The sequence below is a fragment of the Archocentrus centrarchus genome, chromosome 16 (genome assembly GCF_007364275.1).
Source record: "Archocentrus centrarchus isolate MPI-CPG fArcCen1 chromosome 16, fArcCen1, whole genome shotgun sequence".
NCBI classification, from domain to species: Eukaryota; Metazoa; Chordata; class Actinopteri; order Cichliformes; family Cichlidae; genus Archocentrus; species Archocentrus centrarchus.
The window spans coordinates 16,412,413-16,428,319 of NC_044361.1; the positions used below are offsets into that span (position 1 = coordinate 16,412,413).

General features: G+C 39.2%; 1 pseudogene; it reads right to left on the minus strand.

Moving 5' to 3' along the window:
* Positions 1–7,996: 7,996 nt before the first annotated feature.
* On the minus strand, positions 7,997–15,166 carry LOC115794758 (terminal nucleotidyltransferase 4A-like; annotated as a pseudogene).
* Positions 15,167–15,907: the final 741 nt, after the last annotated feature.

Below are 15,907 nucleotides of genomic sequence, written 5' to 3' on the forward strand. Positions count from 1 at the left end.
CTGCAGGCTGCTAGGCTTCCTCCGCTAATTCTAGTCACTGAACTGGTATTTCTTGACAGTTTGTGGTGCTGAAACCTTTTTGGACATTTTTAATGGGATTAAAAATAATAAGGACTGCTGTGTGGTACAGCCCATCCAAGAAGTTTGTACTCTAGTTTTCCTGAGTGAAATTCTAGTGTTTATTAGCCTTTTATTTCGCTCTAATTAACAGAGATATACAAAGACAACAAAGATTCCAAGTTTAGAGTCCACTAACCAGCGAGTGACATCAGTGGTTGTGTTCATTTTTAATAAAAAGTCGACCATGATGGAAGCAAAATGCTAATGTAGTGGCTGCAAAGTACAGAGTCCACAAACTAATCGGTGACATTGTGGAGGCTACTTTAATAGACAGACTATAGCTGAATATTGGTGCACACAACTGCAGTTTTCAGCCAAATGCTCATTGCAACATGCATGATAAATGTGTTTTTATACAGATTTATTGATAATCAAGCTTGTTTTACTTTATTTGGCAATGTCACACAGTGACAAACAGTGTGCTGTCTTTCCAGAGGCTGATTAGTTACTCTGTTCTACCCTAGTCTATCCTGGTAGACACTGATTCAAAGATTACTCTTGTCCCCTTTTCAGACCTTTCTTGTGTGGCAGAAACTATAATTAGTGGCCACAACACTGACAGGATGATATGTTGATCCCTTAAAATTTTATAAGTGCATACACAGCATTCAACAATCTACAGTATCAGGACAAGATGTAAGCTTTGTAAAATTATGCCTCCAGTAGCTTAATGCAATAAGTGGAACCAATCTCTTTTCTTTCATGTTTTCATATATCCTGAGAGAACATTAGTAAATAAAGGAACTGAAGATGCATAAAAGTAATTTTCTATTTTTCTTTTCTCTGTTTGAGCTCATATGCATGACAGCAACAATAACAACACAGAGCTTAAATGGGGCCATACTGCATTCTGCGTTCTTAGTGTCGCATAAACCCAAATCAGCAAGCTAGCTATCAACATTTGAAGAGATACATGCAGTATGCAGTAATAGGCTGAGTCATCTAAATAACTCTTTAGCAGGGTGCAAGCTACAGAGAAAAGATGAAGTGATGGAAGGCACCAGGTTTGCAAATGTGTTTTGCTGTATAAATACAGCCTCAAAACTGAGGACGCTGAATACAAACATAATACACTTCTTTAGTCTTAGAAACATGCACTTGCCACTCTAAGTTTATTTTTAGTGTCAATGTTCAAAGAATCCCCACTTGGATAAAATACATTTTTGTGAGTGGGGAAAAAAAAAAATCAATACCTTTAAAAGTTTATTCATACAAACAGCCCCCCCCCTGCAGTTTTGTCAGGCACAAGGAGCTGTTTTTTGTTTGTTTGTGTGACACTGAAATGCTTTGCCCGCCGCTCACAATTATTACATACTCATACCTGCATGTTCTCTGCAGTAAAAACATCAACTGCAGCAAGAACAAACTAGACTTCTGAAGCTGTACAAAAGTGCAGAAATCAGAAACTTCAAATATTTTTTCATGATTTGTAGATCTTGTTTTATGCCTGTTATTCATGGTAATTTGGTTTATTATTTGCTATTTGCTACTCATAATCTACACACAAAGCAATTTGGATTAGTCAGACTTTTAACATAAACAACAGATGGAACTGGCATGATAATGTGGAAGAGCTTGAAATGATAAATTGACAGCAACTTTATATTCTGCAGTAGCCATCGGCTCTATTGAAGATTATAATGGCATTCAGCTCATTGTTTCAGTCTTACAGTTTTGATTCAGTCTCACAGCTCCCCTGAACTCTGAGAAACTCACTGTGGAAACCTTGCCAAAAACAAGCAACAAACAGGCAAAGTAAGCAACTAACTGAAGAAGCTTGTAGAGCATTTATCACATTAAGTACTTGCAATTTTTTTTTTTGATCTGCAACAAATTTACTTTGCATAATACTAAGTTTGTTAGTCTTTTATTATTGAAAGTCTGGGTGAGTAACCAGAGATGCTTTTCTTGTTCTATGTCAAGCAAATGATATCTAACTAAATGTATAGTTTGATTTAGATAAATTAACCCTTTTGTGTTACTGCACCTCTAGAAAATTTCTGACAACATCCATCAGCAACTGTTCTGGTTGATGAGATGGTTGTACCTTAGTGGTGTTATGCAACAGTTGTGGACAACAGGCTATAGAATATAAAAGAAATCTCCAAAAATGGAACTAATGATCTGGAAGATATAGATGTAACTAGGATCTGTCCCATTCTGCTATCAGGGTCTTTAGAGGCGAAATATGTTTCTTAAAGCTACAAAAATAAAAGGCTCCATTATTCACAGAAAAAAAGGTTTTGTGGGAAGCAAATGAATACTGGTGTGTATGGGTCATTAGTGATCTTTAGACTAGAGAGAGGCTGAATGGAGCCATTTTATCAGGCAGAATACAGAATCCATCAGGCCTCTTTGAGCCAGAGAAGAAAAGATATCTCAAGTGAGCACACTGGACTGAACTGTGAATGAGCATGAAATCAAGGTAAGTGGAAATATCTGGGCCAAGAGGCTATGGTTGCTAGCTAAGAGTGTTGTACTTTGACTTTAGAAACAAACAAGGGATATAAGCTATTTAACAGGTGCTATGTAAATGAAAATGAATGAACACAGTGGGTGTACATAGGCCACAATTAATGGGATCTGAGTTTAGACACATTTTAATAGCTATACCTTGACAACTCGATCTGTGTTCTTGGTCTTAGCTGTCACTGGCATGTCCAGGGGCTTGAGATTCAACTCTGATGTCTACACTTATAAAACAGAGACAGTTTAAGACTCTGTGTGTGTGTGTGTGCGTGTGTGTGTGTGTGTGTGTATTTTTTTTGCAAAATATTGTGCAAAATAGAGGGATGTGAAGACCACTATGTTCAAAGGGTTTTTCCTCTGAGAGGAAGGGTGACAGATGTCAGTGCATTTATGATTTTACAGTAGTACATAACTTTAGATAGACATCATCATCTTTCACTTAGAGGTACATCGGTGATGAAAAGTAAAAAGTCCATGAGACTAGAGTCACATAGCTTGGATGACATTTTTTTCCCCTATTTCTTGACTTTCCATTCCACTGAAACAACACCATTACTGTTATTATCTTCTCCGTTTTGTACACTTTGTGCCCTCATCATCCGTGTGTATGTGGCTTCATGCTGTAAATAGCATAATGGTAGAAAAATCTCTTCCATACATCTTGAAAGCATGACAGAAAGAACCTGTCAGTAGTTAAGGCAAAGCCTTTGATCACATTCTCGCTGTATTTCAGAACGACACAAAGGAAGAATAATCGGCAGAAAAACAGAAAAAAAAAGCCTGTTAGTGTCACTTTAAACACTTTTTTTCTAAATCTGGTCATATCTATCTATCTATCTATCTATCTATCTATCTATCTATCTATCTATCTATCTATCTATCTATCTATCTATCTATCTATCTATCTATCTATCTATCTATCTATCTATCTATCTATCTATCTATCTATCTATCTATCTATCTATCTCAAAGTAATGACATGTCCATTTGACATACAGAGAGACTTTGTCTAGAAAAAGACTACATTAGACTTGGCTTGAACTCATCCATATTTGCCATCCATTGCCCAATTTTGAACTACATTCATTGTGTTTTGTTCAGACAGCCTATATAAGGTATATTTAATCCCAGTGGGATCTGAAAGGAAGATCTATTAAAGAACCTTCTTTGGTCATTTCAGTTTGATTGGTTCACACGCATTGATATTGTACTAATTTGTATGTTAAAAAGTCACAAAAGGCTTGTGTTTGCTCCCTCTAAAGAGAAAGCAGAGAAGCTATTTTGTTCCTATTTAGAGAAAGCCATGCACTCTTTGTGAGGATTATATAAAGACAAGTGTCCTCTTTACTACATGCAGATCTCAGCAGGTGTATTCTCACTGGAGGCTCCTTCCGGTTCCACTAAGGACTCTTACATTTGAGGTGGACATGCATTTAGACACACAAACCATGCAGCAGCTCTAACTGTGTAAACAACTGCTGTCTGCAAAGGCAACTGAATTTCTCATCAGTGCGTAGACAAGACCCCATGAGCCTCATGATCTAATCTAGTTAATAGATCCATCAGGAACAAAGAGCCAACTTTTAACAATATTATGAACTATAGCTGTGCCAAAATAATCATTCCAATAAAGCAGTGAATTTAGGGTCTAATTTCCTAGTACCTTAGTCAGCTATTTTGAATGAAGACAGAGTAAAAGGGGGCAATGAGGATGCCCCTTTCCCACTGTTTTAATTGAAATAAAATGACAGTTTCAGCCACTAACCCTCCAGTGATTAAACCTTTAGAGGAGCCACTTCATTTAAGCTCTTTCTTTTTCCCTGATGACAATCTGAAAGCTAATGGCTCTCAAGCAGCTACACCAAGCAAATGATCCAGCAGTGCCCCCATCAGAGACTATATAGGATTACAATATATTAACAGTGACGGATGCTCCCTACTTTTTTATTGATTTTAAATTGAAAGTACCACAAGGTCCTCTGGCAATGTTACATTTGTGGTCAGAAGTTTACATACCCTCATGACTACACAGCATACATCTGTAATGGCTTAAACAAACAAACAAAATGAGTTGAGTGCAGAAGTTTACATTTATCTTGGATTTTCTCTAAACCACAGAGGCTCAAAATTACAATGTGTGTTTAGGATCACTGTCCTGTTGGAGCATCCAATTGTGTCCAAATTTCAGTTGTCTAGTTGTTGATTTGAATTAAAGTTAGAAAAAAAAATGGAGATAGACCTTTTTCTTCATTATTCCATCCACTTTGTGTACCAGTACCACTTGCAGCAAAACAGCCCCAGAGCATGACGCTACCACCAACAGGCTTGACAGCTGGTACAGTGTTCTTAAATTTGAAAGACTCACCTTCTCCAAACATACCTCTTGTCATTATGGCCAAATAACTCAATCTTTGTCTCATCCGACCATAATTTTCTGCAGAGGACATTTAGCTTGTCCATGTGGGCAGCTGCAAATTTCAGTGGTGCTTGAAGGTGGTGATTTTGGAGCAGAGGCTTCTTTCTTGGTCACCCTCATAATCCATGTTAATGTGACGCTGGTATTCCAGCAGTTTCTAGTTCATGGCAGACTTGAGCCTTGGGGGTTCTTTGGTTAGGATGTTCAAGAACAACCCATTTCCTCTGATCTGAGGGTGACAGTTGAGGCCATCTTCCAGACCTTGGCAAAAGGGTGACGCATCCAAATAACTTGTAATTATGTTCAGTTGCTTGAAATGATCATGGAATCTGCAGTTGTTTAGAAATGGCTGCAAGAGATTTTTCCAGCTTGTGTAAATCTCTTCTTGGATATTCACTGAGTTCTGTGATATTGGTCAGGCCAGTGCAGTTAATTTTATCCAGGCAAAGAAACTACCAGTTGTAGGCAGTCACGATCACGAACAACAACAGATCTTGTCAAGACGTTGCAGAACCTTCAGCACTATTTTTAAAAAATTTAAGTGAAAGTATGTATATAGTTGAGCCTGACTGTATACTTCAGAACCTCTGTGGATTAGAAAAAATCCATAATAAATTCAAACATGTGCACACAAATTTTTATTTAAAAAAAAAAAAAAAAAAAAAAGTGTTTAAAGATGTATGCTGTACAAAAGCCCAAATTACCATTACATTCACACCCATGATGAGTATGTGAAATTCTAACAACTGTATATTCTAGGACTCACTGTGGGGCCTAATGTGCGTGAAATGCAACTGACTGGAAGCCTGGGCTGTTATTTGGATGAGAAACAATTTTTTTCCCTTCTGAGCAAGAAAAGCAAACACTGGACTGGACTTTTAAAATGTTTATTTAAAAAAAAAAAAAAATAGAAAACTTGCATAAAAAACATGGTATGTCAGTTGTTTACACATTATAACCAGCCAGTCAATGTACAGAAATGAGCTGGGAATTTGGTTCATGTAACAACCTACAGATTATCCTCTAAACAACTTGCTAAAAAGTTGCACTGAAAACAAAAAGGGATAATACTGACAGCATCACATTGTGTCCATTAGTTTGGTACACGAGGTGTTACAATGATTGGACTTTTGAAACATGAGTCTTCACCAAAGTGGTTTTGGCGTTTGCCTCAACCAACACTCGTGTAACAATAAGTCTGGTTTCCCAAGCTCAAGTCATATCGTGGGGTTGCTGTGTAAACTATAGCTTTGAAACCTTGTCTTAGAAATACTGACTTTAAAGATGGCAGAGGAAAACCGCTGGAAAATATGAGGCCCTCCTGCACAAATAATCAACTATCCTTATCAAAAAAACAAAACAACAAAAAGACACCAATGACACAATGTTCATGCTAACAATCACTGACTGTAATCGGAGTCTGCTCTCAGAGCCTACACCTACAGGCTGCATGGGAAGAAAAAAACAAAACAAAAAGAACAAGAACACAAACAGCTTTGTTGTTGCTGACAAACAAATACAAAAAGCTCTGGCTATGTAGTGGAAATAGGGCAGATTTGGTCATTTAGGAAGGCAGTTATACTGTTGCTTTAACAGAATCAAAGGATATAAGGCAAGAAAACAAGCACTTTGCTGGTAATAAGTAGCACCAACTATTCTTGAAACGACAAGATAACAGCTAAAAAGGTGCATTTCCCCCAACACAGCTTACCAAGAGGAAATACTGATTTAAAAAAAAAATAATAATAATAATTCAAAACTACCAAGTGATATGATCAAAATAAGAACTAGTGGTTAAAAAAAAAAAAAAAAAAAAAAAAAAAAAAGAAAAAGCAAAACATTTGGACCGACAGTTGGCAAAATTTCAAGTGAGTAATAATTCAACGGTAAATAAAACATTAAGTGTTGGCATCACTGGATTTTTTTGGCACATTTCTCACATTATACCCTAGCTCCCCCTTCTGCTAGAAAGCTGTAAACAGAGAGACATTCCTTCTAGGCCCTCAAATCCATCTATTGCACAGATCAATGTAGGCTAAAAATGAAAGAACTTACAGTGGGGGGAAAACCCCCTTAAAAAAAAAAAAAAAAAAAAAAAAAAAAGGAAAAGAAAAGAAAAGAAAAAAAAAAAAAAAAGGAGAGAAATAAATTAAAAACCAGTCAATATTGCACAGAAATGCAATTGACATAAAATAAGGTGGCAATGTTTACAGTACAGAACACCCCCCAAGAAAAACCCCAAAACTAAAAGAGAGAAGTGAGAAAAAGAAACCCTCTGACCAAAAAGCAGGGTTTAATATAATAATTAAAAAAAAACAACAAAAAAAAAAACAATGTCCACACACCACAAAATTAAAATAAAACACTTTGTACATTCAAACAAGTCGTCACAGTTTGAGCACGTGAGACAAGGTCTGTTTTTGTGCCGTCACACGAAAAACACTGTCAGCATTGAGCTGCATAGGTAGAAAGGTAGTGCTTCGCTTCAATCCAGAGTACAATTTGTAGTAATAGCCCTAGCTGCAGAAGCTCTTTCTGAAGAGTTCAGCTAATAGGGAGTTGCATTCAGAGGCTCAAATAAGCCCCAAGACAGGCCCCACCAAGAGTCAAAGGTTCAGGAGATGCCAGGCTCAGTGAACCAGTTCAGTAACATGGCACATGATGTTCAGATGGCATGGAAACTCCATACTTGACATGAGCTGCTCAACCAACTGGGAAGTTAAGACGATCCAGTCTGGGAATCCGTAATATTGTGCTGGTGTGCATCAAACTGAGTGGAAGGGCTTCTGACTTCAGACTGATGTAACAAAATGAGCTCAGTTAAGAACTTATTCAGGCTTTCCTGCAAGAAATCATAGACATCTTGAGGTGACTTGGAAATACTAGCACAAGTAAGTGCATTTTTGACAGCCTCCCACATCAAGATATTAAAAAAAACAAAAAAACAAAAAAAAAACAAACAACATGGTATGATCACATGATGGTTGTAGAGAGGCCTATAGAAACTGGTTTGGTCAAATCCTGCGGTTGTGTCGTTTCATCTGATTTGGTTGAGAGCAGGAAGATTATCCTTCTTTCTGCGTCGACAGGTGTTACGGTTGTACTGCTGCTGGTTCCTGAAGCCTAATGCGGTGTTATGAACTTGGGGAACAAACCTGCGCTGGGGACTGAAGTTACCTTGACTTTGGCCTTGAAGGCTACTGCCTTGGGTGTGCTTGAAACCAAATTTGGGAGGCTCAAGTGAACTGTGGGAATTGGATCCCATGGCATAAGAGCGGTTCTGCTGGCCTCCTAACTGAGGGTGGTGGGGGCTTGGGAGAGGGCTGGTAGAGTTAGTGTGCTGGGAGAGATGTGAGGCTTGTGGCGACTGACGGTGCACAACACCGATGGAAGGGGAGGTCTCATGGTAGAAGCGGCATTCGGAAAGAGAAGGGATGGCTACGTTTTCTGGAAGCGGCATCTGGACCTAGAAGGAAAAAAAAAAAAAAAAGGCGGGGGGGGGGGGGGGGGGGGGGGGGGGGGGGGGTCTTGTAAAATACATTTTACTTGGGGGAAAAAAAAAAATTAAAGTCAAAGAAAACAGACCAACCTGATGTGGTGCATTAATAAAGCCTGGTGGATGTGTGACCCTCAGGTTAGCGGCCATCTGAAACACTGACTGGAGGGTGAGGGGATGGAACTGGATAGCAGTATTGCTGCCTTGAGGGGACTCAGATTCCTAGAAATGGCCATATACAAGTTAAGAAATGTGGACTATGAAGTTGTGATGGAACATCACATCTATGATCTTCACGGTTATGTAAACTGTTGAACATATTTGATTTTTTTGAAAAAAAATATAATTTGTCCTTACTATGTCACTTCCAGAAGAGGAAGAAGAGAGTGAGCAAGCAGATGACGAGGATAACCGGTGATGGGGGCTGTGAAGAAAGACTGGAGAAGGCGAGGGGGAGTCAGCACTGAGGGGGGAGGATGTGTCTCTTTGATCCTCAACCAGCATCAGTCTGGCCAGGTCCTGTTCACAAGCCTCAACATCTAGGACCAAACAGATTACTGCTGTTTAAAATTATATTACACTGCATTGGTATTTTCCATTACATTTTTCTCACTTTTCAGTAACATCAGTTAGTGAACTCTAGTCCATGTTACATAAAGTAGGTTCTAACCAGAAGTTGAGCACAATGTTCTCTGGTGTCTCAGAATGGAATAGTGCTGCTTCTGTTTCCAAGTATCGACTATCCACTTCCTGTAGGCTACGATCTCTGGGCTGACTTTGATGATTCTTCCCAAAGCACTGCAACATAGAGAGGTAAGGTTTAAGAGGGTAACAATATAAATATAAGGAAACTATGAGTACTTAGAGAAACACTGTAAAGGCTAAATCACCCTAAATCATAAGAAAAAGGTTATACTGCTTCCAAGGAGAGAGAAGAGAAGAGAGAAAAAAAAAACAAAAAAAAAAAACTCCAACACATCTGGCATTTGTGAGACAAAGAGAGTCCCTCAAGCAGCAGGATCAAAGACACTAACCTGTCACCATCTTTGTTGGGATATGCACGCGAAAGCGGAGACACACTATGGCTCAGCACTATGTAGGCAAAGTCAAACACCTGCTTAACTTGCAGGACTCCGTATGAACTTCGGCCCACATCGTTGCCTGTGAAGATCACACAAACACACGTACTGGATTAGTTGTGGGCACATGGATTTTCATAGCCATGCAGACTTCAAAAAAAAAAAAAAAAAAAAAAAAACAAAAAAAAAAAAAACAGCTACTCTATCCTGAAGCAGAACGAGCATCACACCTTTTGGCAACTATATATCAAATGTCTTGGGAAGTAGCATAATCACTTGCCTCTTCTCTACTGAATCTGCATGTGATTACACTGCAGCGCTGCACCATTTTTCTTCACTTTGATTGCCCTTCCAGCAGCCAATAAGTGTCTGTTTCTGCCTCTGCAGTAACATCTTGTTTAAATTCTGTATATATATATATAAAAATGCCCAATTTAAATCCCCTACACCCCCCACATTCAGTCTGACCTGGATGGACTGGATCTTCTATGCAGAGCATTGATGGCCTGTTTCCATGCCCCATTTCTTTGAGCATTTCCTCCTTGCACAGGAGGGCTCCTTTATCCTTCACCCTGATGCCAGTCTCCATGTAGTCAAAATCACGGCCATATAGCGCGAAGAACTCAATCAGCAGGATGCCCAGGTTAATGGTGTTACGGGTCGGGTCTATCCGAGGGTGTAACTGTGATTAGCAGGACACGAAGAACTCATCACCTTTGCTTTGTAACACTACACGGACTAAAAGACATCAGTTCTATGACACCTTTTGGCATCCATATATCATCCATATATAAAATAAACATGTTCCAAAATCTCTAAAAACCACATTCCTGAATTAACAACTTTTTTTTTGGTAAATTTTGCAAAATGTGAAAGTTTTAGATAAACAGTGTGGTTAATGCCCAGTTTAGAATCAATCACTTTGCTAATGAGCATGAACATGTACCTGCAGGAAGCTGATGACCATTAATATTAGGCTGTATGAGCTAATGCCGCCAGTAAAGACTTCATTCAGGTCTCTCTGCAACAGGAACTGCTTCAAAACGAAGATCAAGGGTGGCAGAACGGGGTACCTCTACAACAGAGAGAAGAGATGGCCAAAAAAAAAAAAAAAAAAACCCTCAATGAACAAACTCAGTTTAATATAAAAAAAAAAACAAACAAAAAAAAAAAAAAAACCCCACACACACACACATACAAACAAACCCCTCCCCCATCAATGTTAAGGGCTTACCTTAAGGAAGCGCTTGATGAACTGCGCCGCTTTAACTGCAGTCTCCACATTAAAGCTGATGTCCACTTTGACCTGTGTTTCACAGTCAGTAAGCTTGATGATTGGCACCTAAGGAGAGGTCAGGAATTCCCGTGGAATTAGTTCAAAGGGTAGGTCTGGCAGTCAGCACTTCTTAATTTAGCTATGCCAAAATTGAAAAGCCTGCATCTCGTGCCAACTTACTGTAGCTTTGTCAAGGAGTTTGATGGGATAAGACCCGGACACATTGTGTTTTTTCAAGGCTTGCTCCAGTTCTTGCAGCGGGGGATGGTCCCACTTTCCAAACACCACCAGATCAATGTCACTAAAGACACAAAAATAGTTTGTATCTCCAAAAATGTTAAGCATCTTGTGGGGTTCAAATGCATTGTGAAAATTACTAGTCTTAATGACCAGTTTTAATTCACAATATGTTGTTGTTGTGGATGATGTGAATCCAATGAAAACAAGTGTTGCAGTGAACAGATGCTTTTTGTACCCACTCCAAAAATCACTTCATTTACTAATGCGATACAATGTTTCCAAATAAGGCTGTTGAACATTTTTTAAACTCCTGCACATTTGCTAAAATGTCACCCCCCCCTCCTCAAGAGTCTTCATTTCTGTAACGGCTCCCATGACAAGACCATAAGAAACACAATGCAAACACAAACACCATCACAGAAAGCTTCTAGCACAATGGAAATTCTAGCAGAGTGGACACTGAATGCAGTGCAGTAATTTAATGCTGACCCAAAAAAAAAAAAAAATATCCCAAACAAAAATAGTGCTTCCACTTCCTAAAAAGTAACATGCAGACATTTTAAAAGAAGCCTGTGTAAGGTCAGAGTGTACAGAAAAGGTAATAAACCAAATGTTACCTTGTTGGAAGATAAAGTCCAGTGCTGAAGCTGCCAAATATCTCCACCTGCACAGAACAAGATAGATTTATATAGGTTTGTTTCAAGATGCTTCATTACAAATGTTAACATTTGTGGTATTTGCTAACTTGGCCTGGACTTTGTGCTGACCCTTAAAAAGGGTTTAGTGACAGTTTGTCCAAATATGTATGGCCCTATCGCACAATTTGTTGTTTTGTCTCTGTACACCACCACAGTGGATTTAAAGCAAACAATCAAGACAGATGATTGAAGTGGGAACTTTCAGCTTTAAGTCAAAGAAAAAAATATTGTTTTATGTGTTTAGGAATTACAACCACTGAATGCAAAGTCACTTAAGAGTTTCAAAAGTAATTGGACAAGAGTTTCATGAACAGGTGAGGCCTGTTCCCTGATTATTTAGGGACAAATTATGCAGATAAAAAGGATCTGGAGTTTATTTCAAGTACTGTAATTATAGTTGGTAGCTGATCACTTGAACTCTCAATATGCGCATCCAAAGAGATCTTAAATCAAGTGAAGGAAGACAACATTTATCTGTTTAGGAGTGGCCAAATCAACAATCTGGTGAATTCTTGACAATTAATGTATTGACCAGCTCAGCATCACCCAAAGGCCTGAAATAGAAGACAACTGAAGTGCATGATGACAGAATTATTTCCATGGCTAAGAAAAACAGCAAAGTCATCAATCAAGAGAGACCTTGATGAACAGAAACACAGGAGGCATCACAAGGTGCAAACCAATGGATACACAACAACAAAGCAAAATTAGACTTCACCAGAAAACATCTGAAAGAGCCTGCATAGTTCAGGAAAAATGAAACCAAGATTACCTTGTACCAGAAATACAGGAAGAGAAAAAGTATGAAGGAGAGAAACTGAAGCATACCACATCTGCCAAACATGGTGGAGGTAAGAGCATGTACGGCTGCCAGTGGAACCAGGTCACTAATGTTTGACCGCTGATAGAAGTATTGTGATGAATTGCGAAGTGTACAGGGGTATGCTCTCTGCTTAGTCAGCCAAATATGACTGGACAATACTTCACAGCGCAAACTGAAAATGTTCCAAAGCAAACTGCAAAAAAAACCCCCCCAAAAGTGTCTCAAGGCAAAAAAAATGTGAGATTCTTTAATGACCAGCTGTGATCGTGTACCCTCAAAAAGGTAAACTAAACTATGACCTGTACAAATAAAACTGGCTAGAATGACATAATACAATTACTTTTAAACCAAAATAAAATTACAGAATATTTTAGTGCTAGTTTGAAAATGGTGGATGTCAGTAATAGCTTGGATACATAGATCTTTCTCAATGCCCTGTGATTACAGGCTGATACAATTCACAGTTTTGGTCTATATAGCCAATTTCCCCCTTCACCACAAGTCTACCAGAGTTGACTTTCTTTAACTGATTAATAATAATAATTAATGATAATAAAGTGCCTCCCCATTTCCATCCTTTACATACAGTCTATGGTCAAACTGTACCGCTGATCATTGGGAAACAAGGCCGAGATCATTTTGTCTGTTTATAGTTTTATTACGCATTTTGACTACTGCCTCAATAAATGTCCAGTTTCCTGAAAAAAATTAAACATAATCACCACCATGGATAAGGAGTAACACAAAATGATCTTCAGAGAAAAGAAAGGAAAAGAGAATCCAATTCACAGTGAGGCCCAGCGGGATTTCTGTGGGCCAGGATTAGTTCAAAATGTTTATAATGTGAACCTCCCCCCAAAAAAGCCATTTGTTACAGAGTGCACTCTGTTGGCAGTATACAATGGAAAATAATTTAGTAATGTTACTTTGGGAATGCAGGCAATATGAATGAATGATTACATCTGGCCAACTGTTTGGACATATAGTGTAAACTAAGCCACGGACTGCCTCCTGCACAAAACAAGACACACAAATGCAGTAAAGCTCCAAACATAATTACTGTCGAGCATATAAAAATCACAGCATTGATTTATGCAGAGCATCGCAAACCAAAGGCCGACATGTAATCATAAACAAATATCACTTTGAATACACCGACAGTAAATAAGAGTTTATGAAAATCCAATTTCCTTTTAAGTGTGGAGCAAAAAGAAGTCCTTCATTACAATCAAGGCAGTAAAAACTCCTTTTGACTTGAGCTGTTGCTGTACACGCTTAGACTTACAAGTGCCTAAAGTTAAAATATCACCTCTGTCCTAGTGTGCGTCTGAAGGTTGGGGTGCCAGACAAAGATTGGGTGTCAAAGGTCTGTTTTGCAAATATATCTGACTCATGTTTTCAGTGTTACTCTGGAAGGAAGGGAGGAGCAACAAGAACTTAACATTTGCCTCAGTCTTGTTCACCCATAAATGTCTCTCTAAAAGGTTTGCACAGGTATAGGTCTCTTCTGGTGACACTCACCCGTACTGTGGGCCACAAATCGTTGATGATTCCCTGTATTCGACTCACAACAGCCCTTCTCATGACATCCTCTTCTGGTCTTGGTGACATGAAGTTGAAGAAGTCCACAATCTCTTCGTGAAGACTGAAAACACGACAAACATGGAGAATCCAAGTGGCAGGCGAAATTAGGTAAAACAGGTGCACATTTGTAGTGAAGTAGTGTATCCGGATTAAAAAAAAAATAATAATAACTTCGTTACCCCCCCCCCAAACAAACAAAAGACCAAAATAAAATAAAAACAAAAACAACAAAAAGAAAAATACCCAGACCGCCCTCTCCACATTTCCTTACCCATTAATGTCCTGGCTGTAGCGCCCGTTTATCCACGGGGTAGAAGTGTTTGCATAAGGTCCATTGAAGTCGCAAGACAGGGGGGGGTTGATACCGTGGAAAGTGCTGGGCCTGTTCAGGTGCCTCCTGCGGCTGGATGAATGTGTCTGATAGTGGTGCTTGTTCCCATGCTGATTTCTTTTCCCAGGGGGGGTGTGGTCGGGCAGATTGTTGCAATGCTGCGCCAGTGTTGGTGGACAGTGTGAAAAGGGGTTAGAGGATGTTGCTGTCGGAGACTGTTCTCCTTCAACTCGTGCTTGCCGTAGTGCAAAAACTGGTTGGCCTCTTCTGTGACGCTCAGACTGTCGAGCTGCAGACAGGAGCCAGAGGGCGAGGAGCTCTCGGCCTCCGAGTCCAGCGAAGAGGAGGACGGCGACAACGAGCCCTTTCTGCGGACACTTCCCCTTTCCCCGCCGCCGTCTCGCTTCGGCAATTTCCCAAACACTACCACCGGCGGCGGTGCTACATTTCTAAAATACTCACCGCGCGAGTCCGTGGAGTTTGTGTTTTGCACTGCAAAGTTGCGTTGGTGGTGAAGGCGGTTGTCGATGCCGGAGCTTGCACCAAATTCCTGAGGGGTTCCCCAAATGTGCATCCACAGGGAATTGGCAGGTACCTTCTGCTCCGTCTGGATCCAAGCGGTCCTGGGATCCATTGGACTGAGTTTAACGAGAACCTCTTCACGGGAAAATTGCAAGAAATTTAACAAATGAAATACGCTGCAATCAAGGAAACCATTAAATCCTACCGCGCTTATTTACTTGTTATCCTCACAGGGCTTCATGTCTGGAATTTGGTTTTTCAAGCGGCTTGGGCAACTCCACTCCCCATGTAAACCAGCAATATGGCGCACCCAGCACGAATCAGCATCTACGCATGTCTGAGGGATTTAAATCTTTGAACACACCCCTCAGCCCGAAAGAGCGGTAAAGCTAACCATATACAGGCCGCAAAGAACGGAAGTTGGCCCTATTAAATGTTATTTTATTTTGACAGCGCGCAAGAAAGTAAATTTAAAAAAATAAAAGAGTAAAAATACATTAATACAAACAGGGCGCACTAGTCACCAAATATTTTGTTCTTTCCAATTATGACACTTTTTGTCATTGCGGGTTCTTTTACATTTGGCACGAACTGCATTTTGTTTGTCTGCAAATAATTTCCCCTATTAAAAATTCAGTTTTTGATTGAATGCTTTAAAAATTTGTACAGTATTTGCCCCAGCATAATAACTACTGAAGAAACCTCGAAAACTGTTGTAAAATCTACAACTTAAAAATGACAAAATGTATATTTGTATTTTAAATTTTTTACAGATTGTTAAAATATGCAGCTCTACCAGTTTCAGTATTTAGTTTATTTTAAAAATGTTATCGAAAACAATCACTTTAAAATC